The following is a 6,074-nucleotide window of genomic DNA, read 5'->3' as shown; positions in this document are numbered from 1 at the left end:
TCTCTCTAGAATGATATAAATGTCAATTCTTAAGGTTTTCTTCACGGTCAAAACCACACAACATTATATTAATGATTACGTCCGAGGCAAAAAGGAATATTGACAGTGTGACAGGTCGACCGAGAGTTGAACTTGTGAGACGACAAACATCAATGCGAAGTGTAGCGAGAGTCAAGCTATTGTTTGTCTTGTCCTATTCTATATAGGGAAAATGATAAATAGTATAGCCTCGTGTGTGAGTGGTTGCGTGTCATAGTCTTGTTTTTTAATTGTTTCTGTTGTTTATGTGTGTAGTGATGACTCTCTCACACTCAATTTCAATGCCGAACGAGGAATTCCCGCACACAAGAAAGGGGAATTGGGGTGGTATTTGGCATACATATTGTATAGTATCTAGTTCTAAATAGATAACTGATTAGAATTATATTATGATTTATAAACACAATGCCAAATACAATTCCGAAGTTTCCTTATTTCAAATGAAGTAAAGCTCCAAAACCTAATGGTAGTGATTGTAGTACTGAGTGTTAGTGAGGTGATGTGGTGTTGGTGGTGGTTGTAGTTGTAGTAGTAATAGTGATGATGATGTGGGTGGTGATGATTGTAGTTGTAGTAGTAGTGGTAGTGATGATGATGTGGTGGTGGTTGTAGTAGTAGTGGTAATGATATGGTGGTGGTGGTGGTTGTAGTAGTAGTGGTCGTGATGATGATGTGGTGGTGGTGTTTGTAGTAGTAGTGGTAATGATGCGGCTATGTGGTCTAGTAGTATGACACTCGCTTCCGGATCGGAAGGTCCTGGGTTCGAGCCTCGCGCTCGGCGCATAGTTGAGTCCTTGGAAAAGGCTCTTTACTCACATTCTCTCACCGTACTCGGGTGTAAAATGAGTACCTGGCCGTTAACCGAATTGTCTTTGTCCGAAAAATTGTAATATCGCCTACCAGGCGTCATGTCCCGTCCTACATGTTAAATGTTGACCAGGGACCCCTTGTAAAGCGCTTTGAGCACATTTAGTAGATATTGCACTATATAAAGCTCAATAAAAATAAAAAAAATATTTCAATGATGATGATATGGTGGTGGTGGTTGCAGTAGTAGTAGTGGTAGTGATGATAATGTGGTGGTGGTTGTAGTTGTAGTAGTAGTGATAGTGATGATGATGTGGTGGTGGTTGTAGTAGTAGTGGTAGTGATGATGATGTGGTTGTGGTGGTTGTAGTAGTAGTGGTAATGGTAATGATATGGTGGTAGTGGTGGTTGTAGTAGTAGTGGTAATGGTAATGGTATGGTGGTGGTTGTAGTAGTAGTGGTCGTGATGACGATGTGGTTGTGGTGGTTGTAGTAGTAGTGGTAGTGATGCTATTGTGGTGGTGGTTGTAGTAGTTGAGGTAGTGATGTGGTGGTGGTTGTAGTAGTAGTGGTGGTGGTGGTTGTGGTAGTAGTGGTAATGATGATGATATGGTGGTGGTGGTTGCAGTAGTAGTGGTAGTGATGACGATGTGGTTGTGGTGATTGTAGTAGTGGTAGTGATGATGATGTGCTGGTGGTGGTGTAGTAGTAGTGGTAGTGATAATGATGTGGGGCTGGTGGTTGTAGTAGTAGTGTTAGTGATGATATTGTGGTGGTGGTTGTAGTAGTAGATGATGTGGTGGTTGGAAAACACATTTCAGGTTATTATAATACATGATTACACACATTCTCTAACTTCATTTTTGACAGCTTCGTTGTGCCATAAATATACGCAACAGTTCTGAAACATTTTATTGTGGATTTTGATATTGTTTGTTGTTTTTCTTGTGTCGTTATGTTGACATAGATACCGAATGAATGGAAATTACTACATTCTCAGCCAACAACAAAATGGCGCTGAATGCTTTCATTGGTGGACACTTTTTAGGCTTCGTACGTATTCTCATTCGTTTAATTCTATGGGTCTAACTGAATAAGGAAGGGAAACAATGTCTCGTTAGTTACATTGTATTCAATGCACGTGCTGCATATCGCGATAACCAATGGCATAAAAGGGAAACGTGTGATTATATCTGCCAAAGCATTAAGCATTGAGAAAGGTAATTAAGACCGTGCTTTAAACAAACCCACACATTAGCAAGAGATCTAATATTATGCATGCGGTCATGTGAGTAAATTTCATATTACGCTGGTTTGGTCAATAAAATTGTTGTTGATTGAAGCCCAAAGACATAAATTCTAATAATCAAATGGGATGGAAGATTCAATATAATTTAAAACTCAAAACCCTATTCTCTCATCTCTCATTTCTGGCCAAAAGTGGAAATTTATTCGGTGTTTAGCTCTGCATCTGGGGTTCAGATTATTCCTGACATCGGTCAAAATCGTATTATATCTCTGACTTGTAACGAGATATAATTTACTTACCCTATTATTGTGTTTAAACAAAACAACAAAAACTGTGATTACAATACTGCCAACTGCAGGAGAAGAAAAACACGTTTTACATTTTTGGTCGTAAAAGTCGTCCTTTGATTATCGATCGATTAAAATGAAGCTAGTCTTGGCAAAACTCTAAAACCTGGGACTTATACATACTATGTTTTTTGTTTTGTTTTTTTTGCGGAACGATATAAAAAATATCTTGGACTGAGGGCCGCCGTTGGGTTCAAAATAAATTATTTATTACTCATAGCAACGGCGATCTACGAATTGTATATTGTATTGAAGATACGGAGAAAATGCTAAGTACCGCTTTTAGGTTAATTATGATATTTTCACCAATGCCTTGAAGTAAATCATGAAATGAAGTTGGACAAAGATCGACTGCGAAAGATATCAGATGACCAAGGTGATTCTGCTGCGATCTATAATACTAATCTCTATTATGGCGTTTTAGCTTATACTCTGCATTTCTTTAACCACCTCTCTCTCTCTCTCTCTCTCTCTCTCTCTCTCTCTCTCTCTCCCTCTCTCTCTCTCTCTCTCTCTCTCTCTCTCTCTCTCTCTCACTCTTTCACTTAGTTTTGATAAAATGATTGTAATTTGAGTTGCAACAAACCTAGAACCAAGACGTAACGCTAGATATTGTGATGTCATAAAAAGCCGTGCAGCCGATGAATTTGAATTATGGTGCAAATGCTGTTTAATTCTTTAAACACTCCTCCCCCCAACCCCCCCCCCCCCCCCCACCCCTTCTCAACTATCTCTCTCTTTCATTTTTTCATATCCCTCTGTATTTTTTATTTCCTTTATCACTTCTTCCCTCGCTCTACCTTTCGCCCCCCCCCCCTCTCTCTCTCTCTCTCTCTCTCTCTCTCTCTCTCTCTCTCTCTCTCTCTATATATATATATATATATATATATATATATATATATATATATATATATATATATATATACCTCTATCTATCTATCTATCTATCTACCTATCTATCTATCTATCTATCTATCTATCTATCTATCTATCTATCAATCAATCTCTGTCTCTTATCTTTTATAAAATGATTTCGGTCGGAGCTACAGACTAAATATCGCACCATGACGTCAGCTTGTATTCTGTCGTCATAAACCAATTGTTATGACCGACAATCAAACCCAATTACAAGGCAAGGAACAGAATAATTTTATCATATCATACCTTCAAGGCGTATATGCGAGATATTTTGGTTTTTAAAATCGCAATTTTTCAATTGTAAAATAATAATGATTGGTCTCCTGAAAAGGAGTTTCAAATTATTTCATACTACGCTCCATTTTTAAAATAATATTTGAGCAAGGACATAGGCATATAAATAGTTTAAAATGGCAAGAATTTGCAGCTATTTTCCTGTCGCAAACACCGGAAAATGTGTTAATAAATAAACAATGGCAGAGAAAGCAGGAAGTTAGATACACTATCATTATTTTGGTGGTGGTTTTTAACATGTGTTTATTGTAGATAATCAACAGATTTAGTGATTCATCATACATGGTGTCCCAGAAGTCTGGAACCAACAACTAATCGTATTTATTCTGAAACTAATGAAGCGATAATTATGAAATTTGTTTCAGTTTCATAAAGAAATCATTCAATGTGTTATTGTTGCCACGTTTATTGATGGCAGTTGAATCAGTCAGCAAAGAAATGGTCTAGAGAACTGGAGAGAACTTGAGTGACGCATCAAAGGACTAGTCACTCAAAATGGTGGACACATTAAAATCCATTAAATATAGACGTCTATATGTATTTTTTTTAAATCGTTACAAATCTGTTAAGTCATTTTTCGAGTTCTGATTTGCGTTAAACAAAACTTGAATAATTTCCATTCATTTTCGCTAACATTCTGTGCTTAGCTGTGCTGTGTGTTTCTCCTTAAACTATTTTCTTATTGATTCCAAACTTCTGAGACACCTTGTACTTCTAAGAATAAAGTTGTAATAAAAAATAATTTTTACTTAAGATTTGACTATCTAGATCTATATTCCGTGGTCAACCATATCATTTTACGCTCGCAAAGTCTTGCGCATGATATGAGCTCGTTCGTAATATCGCCATATCCCATGCGACAAGTTTATCTCCCATATTTTGTGGCAGTCGATTCATCAAAAATAACTCGTTTGATTGTTTATTTGCATCATAGCCCTGTTTCCAATTGTTCACTCTGTTTTCTTCATTATTTTATCTCGTACAAAATGGCAATAATCTCGAGACTTTAAATAGAATGTACGTCATTTTTATTTGGTTTATTTCGAGTTTTTATTTAGATATTTATGAGTTTGTTTCTGTCCAGATTTGAATATTTCACAATTTGTCTTTTTAAGGTAACTTAGCGCGAGTCAATTACTTTATGAAAATCGCCGCCAGAAAGAGGAAGTGGCAAGTCATTTGTGAATATTTTCTTAATATGAAATTGAATCGTAAACCGGCCTACGGCTCCGTTCAGGGAAACACCGTCGGTGTAATTAGGCAGTTTTTCATATATAATTGAATCAATTGTGACAATTGTATGTAATAGTCGCAAGATAACCATTACAATTTTCTTAAATTGCTGCTAGACCTCTATATTCAAAATGATATGACACTGACATTACAATACAAAGGACCTCGACATGATATAACATTCATATAGATCTCCACACAGCTTAATTGAAAAACATATTGTAACATCGCCTTACATGTTAAGTGTTGTGGTTGGCTTATAAACCTGCCCTTTTAGACAGTCTGTTAGTAGTTCATTCTTACTAAATTATATAAATCAGACTATAAACTGTGAAAGTCACACACAGTTTTTTTTTTAGTTGGTATATTTAAATTGATTTGCAGAGATTGTGAGTATTTTACGTAAAGGCTTAATATAAATAGGATCCATTAAAGCAGTCAGAAAATATGCTCGTAAGTAGTTGCTTAATGGTCTTGGTTTTAAGACTATTAGTAAGATTTGTCAGGACATTTTCCCATAAATCAGAAGATATTTTTATCATCGTAAAGCATGGCTGTCAGATCTATTTTGTCCTTGACCAGTTTACTGCCGTACTTTGGAAAAACATTTATTTAAAATTTGGCCACAGAATTCGTCCTTCAAAAATCGATCAATTTAAATGACCCTCATCTTAGCAAAATCTCTCAAACCTGGGAATTAACGAAGTATCAGGTTTGAGAGTTTTTGCCAAGAAAAGGGTCATTTAAATCGATCGATATTTGAAGGACGAGTTTTCTGGCCAGATTTTTTAATTCACGTAAATAGAGGGTGTGTTTATATTCAAAATCACTGTGTATAATATATGTCTTGATGCATTGTAAAAAATTGAATAAATGTCAGGACACTGTGCAAACAATTTGTTATTGTATCAAATATATCTGAAATAAGCGAAGAGAAAATGAAAAAGAAGCATGCAATTAAGCAAAAATATATGGAAAATAAATGTTGAAATGAAAAAACAGAATGTAAGTTAGGTTGCCATTTAAGACAAAGATTGATAAAATTTTGAGCATGAAAAGTGTTTTAAAAATAGCAACTCAACTCTGTTTAATCAAATAGATATCTAATAAAGGAGAAAGCCCTCGAAGGTGTAAGCAATACGGGTGTTTTACATTATAATAGATATAAAGTAGAGAATGTGCATCAA

This window comes from Berghia stephanieae, chromosome 4 (genome assembly GCF_034508935.2).
Source record: "Berghia stephanieae isolate SIO BIC M18660-M18661 chromosome 4, UCSD_Bste_1.3, whole genome shotgun sequence".
Classification (NCBI taxonomy): Eukaryota; Metazoa; Mollusca; class Gastropoda; order Nudibranchia; family Aeolidiidae; genus Berghia; species Berghia stephanieae.
This window is presented reverse-complemented; position numbering follows the sequence as displayed.